The sequence below is a fragment of the Mauremys mutica genome, chromosome 21, assembly GCF_020497125.1.
Source record: "Mauremys mutica isolate MM-2020 ecotype Southern chromosome 21, ASM2049712v1, whole genome shotgun sequence".
In the NCBI taxonomy this organism is placed as follows: domain Eukaryota; kingdom Metazoa; phylum Chordata; order Testudines; family Geoemydidae; genus Mauremys; species Mauremys mutica.
Genome location: NC_059092.1, coordinates 24,329,974 through 24,339,951, shown reverse-complemented (window position 1 = coordinate 24,339,951; position 9,978 = coordinate 24,329,974). Strand labels below are relative to the sequence as shown.

The window sequence follows — 9,978 nt, the reverse complement described above, 5'->3', positions numbered from 1 at the left end:
TGACTAGAAAGTTAGAAAGATACAAAATAAACACAGCATACATTAAATAGATTAAAAACTATGATTGTAAATGGGGAACCATGCTTGAGTAGATTTCTTTCTAGGGGGTTCCCACAAGGATTGGTTCTTGGCCCTGTGCTATTTAACATTCTTATCCATGACCTGGAAGAGAATATAAAATCATCACTGATAAAGTTTGCAGTTGCCACAAAGATCGGGGTTGGTGGTAACTAATGAAGTGTCAGTAGGTTCAGGCTCCAGCATTGGGAGTCTGGGAAGTTGTCCCAGCCCTGGCTGGAGGGTTATTTCCTGTTCCACAAAGAGGGGAAGTTCCATTCCCAACACCTGTGCCTTGAAATTAGGCCCTGACACTACACCCCACATTCAGCATAGTGGTATGATTATCAAATGATTAGGACATAATTATGATGCATTTTGTGCAAGATGTGTCATGTTCAATGTCATTGGAAAAGTTATGATTTGCTGAATAGGATTGTCCTATTTGTGTGCATGTATCATGTTCATATCTGAAGTTACGGATATTGACTCTGTATCTGTATTTCAAATGTGCTTACTCTGGGTAACACCCACAATGAGCCTTTCAGGTACAACAAAGAAGCCAGACAGTGCTGATGGCTCATCAACAAAGACAATGGACTGTGGAACAGCTTAGCCCTCCTGTGAACGTTTCAGCCAGCATATGAGTCATGGCTACTATGACTCAGAAGGCCATGCTAGGGTCTGTGACCAGACCACATGACACTGAACTCCATTTTGGTACCTGTATTTTTCCACAAACTGGACTGGGAACTGAGTTTAGAACAAAGGGTTCCTGCCATATGGAAAAGCTACATAAGGTGGGGTGAGACATCATCTCTTAGCCTCATTCCCCACACAAGAGAACTCCTGGAAGCACCTGAGGAACAAAGACTGAAGTGCAGGAAGTGCTGGTCCCAGGGTAAAGGGATTTCTAGCTTGTGTATGGAAACTTGGTGGACTGCTTGTAGCATCAGTCGGTGAGGAATTGCTAATTCAAAGTCTATTCAGATAGTATGTTAGGCTTAGTTTGAGTTTTTGGTTATTTGCTAAGTAATCTGCTTTGATCTGTTTGCTATCACTTATTGCTGGGAAATTGGCTGTTGTCTCTATCTCTCCTTGAGTGGCTCAGGTAAAGCACTCAGGTAGCTTAGTTGGCTGCATGGCGCCACCTGCTGTCGTGTTGGGTGATAACAGGCCCTGGAGAGGCTGGCTGAATCTCCAGCAAAGCCGTGTGAGAAGGGCCAGCCCGGCTTGAGGGTTAGAGGGCACAGCGGTTCCCAGAAGCCCCCCAGACTGCACCCCGGGGTGACAACCCATCACACCCTAGAGTACACAAGTCTCAGCAGGTTTGTCACATCCTGTCCCCTCCCTTTCTCCACCCAGGATATTTCCTGCCTCCCACCACCTCTAGCAGCTCCCACCAGTGGTGAGCTCCAGCCGGTTCACATGAACCGGTTGTTAAATTTAGAAGCCTTTTTAGAACTGGTTGTTCCAGGACAACTGGTTCTAAAAAAGCTTTTAAATTTAACCAAGGCTCGGGCAGCTGTCCACCCAGCCCGTGGCACCAGCTCACCTCCCCCTCTCCTGTGAACGCTCCGCCCTCCTTCTCCTCTCCCTCCCCTGCTTCCCGCAAATCAAATGTTTGCGGGAAGCCTGAAACAAGCAGCAGGCAGGTAAGCTGGGCCGGGGGGGACGGTGTGCATGGCCCAGTCCGGCTCCAACTGAGCGGCTCCCCCTGGCTCGGGCTGGTCCCGGCCAAGCGGCTCCAACCCGGCCCAGCTCGGGCCCCGCAGCACCGGTCCCGGCCGAACGGCTCCAGCCCGGATCGGGGAGTCGGGTCCTTTGTCGCCAGTCGCGGTCCTGGCCCCAGGCAGTGTGGTAAGGGGGCAGGGAGCAGGGAGGGGGTGTTCGGTGGCTTGTGGGGGGCTGGATAGCGGTTGGGGCGGTCAGAGGGCAGGGAACAAGGGGGTTGAATGGGGGCAAGGGTCCCGTGGGGCAGTCAGGAAGGAGCAGGGGTTGGATGAGGTGGTGGGGGGCAGTCAGGGACAGAGAGAAGGGGTGGTTGGATTGGGCAGAGGTTCCAGGGGGGCATCAACAATGAGAGGAGGGGTTTGATGGGGCGGCAGGGGGCAGTCAGGGGATGGGGGGGATGGGTCAGGGGTCTCCAGGGGGGTGTCAAGGAGCATGGGGGGTTGGATGGGGCATGACCCCCGGGTGGGGCATGACCCCCTCGTGAGGTGAGGAGGAGGGAACCTGTTGTTAATATTTTGGCAGCTCATCACTGGCTCCCACCCTCCTATACATTTACTGCTTCTCTCCCTCCAAGCAGAACCCACCACCAGCTCCCTGAGAATCCCTTACCTGAGCCAGCTCCATTGCAGCCATTTCCTTCCCCCTGGGAGGATGGGATGATCTGGAGCAAAACGTGGACGTTATTCTGTAGCCTGCCAGGGTGAGAAGGGCAATGTGAGAGAATGCAGACAGGGCTTCTGTCCTTTCCACATGTCGATTCCCCCCAGCATTTTTCCCTGCTAATGGACATTCTAGGTTCTGCCACACTGTGAAGCACAGAGTGACCTTATCCCAGTACAGGCCTAGCCCCCTCCCACCAGGATGTGACCCTCTGACACATGATGAAACCCTCCCAGGAGCAGAGTCTCTCTCTTACACTTATCAAGTTTGCGGGCGATACCAAGCTGGGAGGGGTTGCAAGGACTTTGGAGGATAGAACTGAAATTCAAAATCATCTGGACAAACTGGAGAAATGGTCTGAAGTAAATAGGATGAAATTCAATAAGGACAAATCCAAAGTGCTTCATTTAGGAAGGAACACTCAGTGGCACACATACAAAATGGGAAATGACGGCTTAGGAAGGAGCGCAGCGGAAAGGGATCTTGGGGTCCTAGTGGATCACAAGCTAAATAGGAGTCAACAGTGTTGCAAAAAAGCAAGTATAATTTTGGGATGTATTAGCAGCAGTATTGTAAGCAAGACACGAGAAGAAATTCTTCCGCTCTACTCCGCGCTGATTAGGTCTCAACTGGAGTAGTGCGTCCAGTTCTGGGTGCCACATTTCAAGAAAGATGTGGACAAATTAGAGAAAGTCCAGAGAAGAGCAACAAAAATGATTAAAGATCTAGAAAACATGACCTATGAGGGAAGATTGGAAAAAACTGGGGAAGACTCAGAGGGGACACGATCACAGTTTTCAAGTACATAAAAAGTTGTTACAAAGATGCTGGAGAAAAATTGTTCTTCTTAACCTCTGAGGATAGGACAAGAAGCAATGGGCTTAAATTGCAGCAAAGGCGGTTTAGGATGGAGATTAGGAAAAAAATCTCCCTAACTGTCAGAGTGGTTAAGCACTGGAATAAATTGCCTAGGGAGGTTGTGGAATCTCCATCATTGGGGATTTTAAAGAGCGGGTTAGACAAACACCTGTCAGGGATTGTCTAGATAATACTGAGTCCTGCCTTGAGTGCAGGGGACTGGCCTAGATGACCTCTCGAGGTCCCTTCCAGTTCTATAATTCTAAAAACCAAAGGCCAGAGAAGAACAGAATCCAAGGAGTCACTCTGGGGATTCTCCCTGTCACTGTCCCCAAGGCAGCTCTCTCAGGTTTACAAAGCTGTTTGATGCTCCAGCCTTTATCCAGTCTCTCCTGGCAGTGCCCCTTTCAAGGGCTGGGCCTAGTTTTAGCTTTTGGGAAGCGTGACCCCGGGGGCGCTGAGACTGGGCCTTCTTGCCTCAGCACATCTTGTTCCTTTCTGTGGCTCCCCAGCGAGTCCAAATGAGTAGATACTCCTCATACAGACTGTGAACATAAGAGCGGCCCACTGCGTCAGAGCAATGGTCCATCTAGCTCAGTGGCCAATGCCAGGTGCCCCAGAGGGAATGAACAGAACAGGTAACCATCAAGTGATCCATCTCCTGTCGCCCATTCCCAGCTTCTGGAAACAGAGGCTAGAGACACCATCCCTGCCCAGCCTGCCTGTGACACTGGCAGATGAGGTGTTAGCTCTTGCAAAAGCCCCCATGTCTTCACTGAACATGGACAAACACACAGTGGAATCGGTCTGACTCACCTGTGTTAGTATTGTTAAAACAGGTATTAGGATTATAAGAACATGTTTAGACTTTATTTAATGCTTTACTGAGTTTCTGCCTGGGTTAATATCTGACTAGTTGCATTGTGAGCCTCTGTGGCTCTGTAAATCACCACACAGGAGAGAGACTTTACCTAGGTGAAGTGCTGATTGACAGCCGAATGCATTACACCCTGCCTGGCAGGAAAGGTCCATCCACACCAGAGAGACTATTATGGGATGTTAAAGAAGACACAAGGCTGGTGTTGTCCTCTTTACTTCCCATTAGCTGAGTTTGCAGCTCAGAGCACATGGCAGGAAGGGGATGAAAAACCCCATGCAGAAGGAACTGATGATCTGTATGCTGCTTGGACTCTGGGGGGCAAAGTTCCTAGGCATAAGCACGAGATCCCCAGCTGCTTAGCCGGGGTTAGTCCTAAAGAATATGCAGAGCTTGCTTATTAGAGAAGCTTCTATTACCTTTGAAATTTAAGACTGTAATTTGTCTGCATCTGGATGATTAGCTGCTGTGACAGGGCAAGGCCAGATGGCTATAGGAAAGTAGTGAGAAACAGGTATGTTAGCCCCAGGCTAAACAAATCCCTGTTACCATGGTAACCAAATGACAGTTGCTCCAGGTTAATCAAGACACCTGAGGCCAATTAACATCCTTCCAGAAAGCCCTGGAGACAGCTAGGTTGATTGGGACCCCTGAAGCCAATCAGGGGCTGGCTGAAACTAGTTAAAGAGCTCCCAGTTAGGCAGGTGGGTGTGCAGAACAGGAGCTGTGGGAGCGACTGAGCAGTACACACCAGATCAGGAACAAGGAAGGAAGCCCTGAGGTAAGGGTGAAGTGGAGCCTGAGGAAGTGGGGCTGCTGTGGGGAAGTAGAACAGGGAATTGTATGTGTCCTGTTTCTAAAAGGTCAGATACCACAGCTGATACTATTAGGGTCCCTGGGCTGGAGCCTAGAACAGAGGGGGGTCCTGGGCTCCCCCTTTGCAGCCGTGATTAATCACTGAGACTGGGAGACAACAGAGACTCTGCAAGGGAGGGGAGCTTTGCCTCCCCTCCCTCGCTGGCTTACGATGAAAATGGCTCAGTGGGCTGTGACACTTGTCCCTAGAGAGAAGGGCTACGTGGAGGGTCACAGTGAGCCTCTGAGGCTAGCGAAATCCACCAGGAAATGCAGGGCCCATGGAGACAAGGACAGAGCTTTACAAAGTTAAAGCAGTGTGACAAACAACTCTCATTTCCTTTCAAACAAATCTTAATACAGGTTGTGACAGGACTGGCTACAAGTGTTGTCTTTGTTGGGAGATCTAAGATTCAGTTGACCTAAGGAAGTGACTGGTCCTTTGGGCCTGGCAGTAACCTGAACGTTGCTGTGACTCGTGGGGTAAGGCAGGGGTTCTCAACCAGGGGTCTGGGGGCCCCTGGGGGGCCGTGAGCAGCTTTCAGGGGGCTGCCAAGCAAGGCCAGCATTAGACTCGCTGAGGCCCAGGGCAGAAAGCTGAAGTCCCAGCGCATGGGGCTGAAGTCTGGGCCCCTGAGCCCCACCCCCAGGGCTGAAGCCAAAGCAATGTAGCTTTGTGGGGGTCTGGGGCCCCAGGAAGTTGCCCTGTTTGCTACCCCCTAACACCAGCCCTGGCTGTGATGTTATTAATATAACCTGTGACTGTGTAGTTCATTGGTGCAACCACTGTTCTATATTTGCAGCAAATGTTGTACAACGGTTGTCGTGTAAGGTACCTATGAAAAGGTTATAATTTGCTCCTGATGATGATGATACTACCTGTGTGGGTGTATCATTTTTGCAGTTAAAGTTAGGAATATTGGCTACATTCTTGTACATCAGTGTGTTTTGATTCTGAAGTACCTTAGTAAAGCATTAGGTCAGCTTCTTCAGAAAGGAATTTGCAAATCAAGTGTCCAATCAAGAAACACTTAAAGGACCTTGGGGAAACTCCAATCCACATACCCTGGTGGGCCGGGCCAGTTTCTTTACCTGCCACGTCCACGGGTCGGCCGATTGCAGCTCCCACTGGCCGCGGTCTGCCGTCGCAGGCCAATGGGGGATGCAGGAAGCGGAGCAGGCTGAAGGATGTGCTGCCTGCCACTTCCCACCGCCTCCATTGGCCTGGAGTGACAAACTGTGGCTAGTGGGAGCCGCAATCGGGCAAACCTGCCAACATCGCAGGTAAACAAACCGGCCCGGCCTGCCAGGGTGCTTACCCCGGTGAGCCGCGTGCCAAAGGTAGCTGATCCCTGAGCTAAAGTATTTAAGAGACAAGTCAGCTGAAAATACAGTGGTGCAAGAACAAAGTAACATCGCCTCCCATTGTTACATGGCTTCCAGCTGCTGGAGGCTGCAATCCCCTGTCGTTAACATGGTTATTGGGCTGAAATCTCCCCTTGGCCAGTCAGAGACAGACACGTACCTGTGTCGCTCCCCAGCTCCTGTCACAGCGTCTCTAGGGGAAGGAGAAGATGGGAGAGGTGAGAATTCAGGCCCTCACATTCATGGAGAAACCCCCATTGCTTATTAATGGAACTGCTGTTAACGACGAGATGGTGACAGAGATCAGAGGCCGATAACGCAGCCGCTGCAGACAGAGCCAGCCCCACAGGGCTGCTCCATGGGGAAGGGCGACTCACTGAGCTGGGCTGTGAGATGGAGCCCAGGATCAGTGACATCACTAGAGTCCCCAACTCCTTCCCAGGGTCAGGGTCGCTCTAACCAGAGGAGACGCCACCCCCAGACTCCAACTCACCTTTGAATCCCAGCAGCACCTCCTGCAGCAGGGCACTTTGCAGAGAGAAATCGCTGAGTCTCTTCTCCAGCTCCGCAAACGCCGGCTCTGGCTTCCGAAATGTCCAATCCTTCCTGCTGGGGAAAGGAGGGGTGAGAAATAGGCCTGAGCCCCAGACCCTGAGCCCAGCAACCCCCAAACTTCACGAAACCTGGATCTGAGCTTTGTAGCCTGAGATAGTCAATGTCAGGGTGAGTCACCTCAGCTCTGTGCTCCCCAGAGAGACGGGAAGTGGGGAGACACTAGAGCAAGGAACGGAGACATTGTTCAGGGGCTTTCTCAGGGAGGCTCTGGTTCTGGGGGGGGGGGCAGAGCCACCCCCTACGCTGGTTTACTGCAGGAACAAGGGGCACCAGCATGGGGATCATGTGGAAAGGGAGGAGACACAGACCAAAGAGTGGGCAGGTCCTACATGCTGACAGTGGCCACAGACAGAGCCCAGGGCTCCAGCAGGGAATGAACGTGGGCCCTTTAATGCCAAAACCCCCAAACCCTTCAGCTGAAGCAGTAACCCTGCGGCGTCCAGCTCATTTGGCAGAGAGGGCCACATTGCACCGTCCTGCTCCATTCACAGCAGAACACCCACTGCTCTCCATTGGACACCCACGTACGAAGAACAAGGGGGGAATCTGCCCTTTGTATGGGAAATAAAATTTTAGTTCTTTGCCTGTCACGTTCAGTGTCACTCAGGAGGAAAACAGCCCCTTCCTGGACACCCTGTAGGGCCCTGCTGGTTCTTCCCTGTGTTTCCCTGCCTTTCCCACCCTCCTTTCTCCATTTCTCTCTCACCTCCTTGTCCTTGTGTCTCTCCTCTGTTCTTCCCTCCCTACAGCAACCCCCTATTCCCACCCCACAAAGGCTTCACTCCTGCCCTCTCCCCGTTCCACCTGCTCGAGTGATCAGCCAGGGAACACTCCTGCCATTTCAGTTGACACCTCGATGACATTAACAGGGGACAGGAGAGTTCACGCTCTCAGAGCTACGGCTTCAGGCTGCTGGCAGCCCCAGCGAGGCAACACTGTCTCTGTTTACACTGGAGAGGTGCTGAGGGCAGGCAACTCACTTTAACAAATGCGAAAGCTGAGATTCTGCACCCTCTGAGTACGTGACGTGGCCACGTCAGTCCAGGAGACAGGCCTGGTCTGTCCCATCAGCCCTGGATCTAGCAGCCCTGCTGTGACCTCATGAGCGACCAGACAGTAACCGGCTCGTCTCCTACCCGAGTCAGCCACTAGGGGAGACAGAATCACACACTCCCAGGGCAGGGGGCAGCTTCCTATTCAGTGCAGTTATCAAACCTAGCGGCCCATGAGGGGGGAGCGAAATGGAGCCCAGGACTTACCTGCCCCCAGTGCTCCCAGCACCCTAAAAAGGAGAGAAAGAGGAGGCCGTCAGGGGAAGTGTCCCTGGGCGGGGAGGCCTCCTGCTCTGCAGGGGTCACCATTGAGGCCTCGGGCAGTAGAGGAATTTCAGGTTTACATTCCTAGAGCTGCTGCCCCCCTACCAGACCCAGCAATCCCTGCGGGCAGGTCCCACTGTGGAAATCTTCTCCCCGGGCACTTTACAGGCAGAAGATATTTCTCTGCATTGAGAATCAAATTCCCCCCAGGGCTGAGAGACCCGGAAGGCCCCTGGCCCCACTAAACCCATTAACCTGCAGTGAGAGGGGCCTTAGGCCTGGCTCGGGACCTCAGCATGGTGGGGGAGGGGATTTCACCCTCCAAGTGCAAATGCAGAGAGACATTTCCAGGAGAGAAGGTCTTGGGGCTGCAGCATCCAGGACTCCCAGGGCCCATCCCTGGCACTGCTGCCAGACTCACTGGGTGACCTTGGGCAGGGCTCTGCCCCTCCCTCTGCCTCACTTTCCCCATTTGTCCCATAGGGATAATGCCCCTGACCCCACTCTGTAAAGTGCTTTGGGGTCTAGGGCTCAGAAGCGCCTAGAGAAATGCTGTGTATGATCATTGCAATGACAGCCTGACCTGCAGGGGTGGGCTCAGCGGCTGCTGCCCCTTCTCTCCTCCCCTCTCGCTGAGCAGGGAAATCTGCCAGGACAGGCTGCAGACGCCCTCATCCCGTCGCTGGACAATGGCTCCCTCCAGCTCCTCCAGCCGGGCCAGCAGCCGCTGCTTCTGCTCCTCCAGAAACCCTCGCAGCTCCTGCCACTCCCAGACAATCTTCTGCCTCTCGGCTGCCGTCTGTTTCTGCAACAGGGAGAGGGCGGCTCAGTAACAGGGGAACAGAGAACAAAAGACTGGCCAGACTGGATCAGACCAAAGGCCCATCTAGCCCGGTATCCTGTCTTCTGACAGTAGCCAATGCCAGGTGCCCCAGAGGGAATGGACAGAACAGAGAATCATCAAGTGATCCATCCCCTGTCGCCCATTCCCAGCTTCTGGCAAACAGAGGCTAGGGACACCATCCCACTCATCCTGGTTAATAGCCCCTAAGGGACCTGTCCTCCATGCACTTCTCTAGTTCTTTTTAGAACCCTGTTAGTGTCTTGGCCTTCACAGCATCCCCTGGCAAGGGGTTCCCCAGGTTGACTGTGTGTTGGGTGAAGAAATACTTCCTTTTGTTTGTTTTAAACCTGCTGCCTATTCATTTCACTGGATGACCCCTAGTTCTTGTGTTATGAGGAGGAAATAACACTTCCTTATTTACTTTCGCCACACAAGTCATGATTTTATAGACCTCCACCATATCCCCCCTTAGTCGTCTCTTCTCCAAGATGAACAGTCTCAGGCTTTGTCTACACTGGCACGTCTCTCCTGCCAACAAAGAGCAGCTACACTGCGCGCCTGGCAGCAGAACGGCTGTAGCGGCACAGCCGTGTGGCTAAAAGCTGCGGAGTGTAGCCATAGCTTCAGTCTTATTAATCTCGCCTCATACGGAAGCTGTTCCATATCCTTCATCATCTTTGCTGACCTTCTCTGAACCTTTTCCAATTCCAATATATCTTTTTTGAGATGGGCGACCAGATCTGCACACAGTATTCAAGATGTGGACATACCATGGATTTATATAGAGGCAATAGGAT

At 52.3% G+C, this 9,978-nt stretch overlaps 1 long non-coding RNA gene across 2 annotated transcripts; it reads right to left on the bottom strand.

Moving 5' to 3' along the window:
- Positions 1-2,464: 2,464 nt before the first annotated feature.
- On the bottom strand, positions 2,465-8,957 carry LOC123354418. Of its 2 annotated transcripts, none has more exons than XR_006574745.1 (5): positions 8,921-8,957; positions 8,281-8,303; positions 6,900-7,012; positions 6,567-6,599; positions 2,465-2,483 (listed from the first exon to the last, which is right to left on the bottom strand). It is a non-coding gene; the product is annotated as an uncharacterized LOC123354418 (long non-coding RNA). The 2 variants fall into 2 exon arrangements; XR_006574746.1 differs by having other exon boundaries at positions 6,900-7,015; positions 8,921-8,955.
- Positions 8,958-9,978: the final 1,021 nt, after the last annotated feature.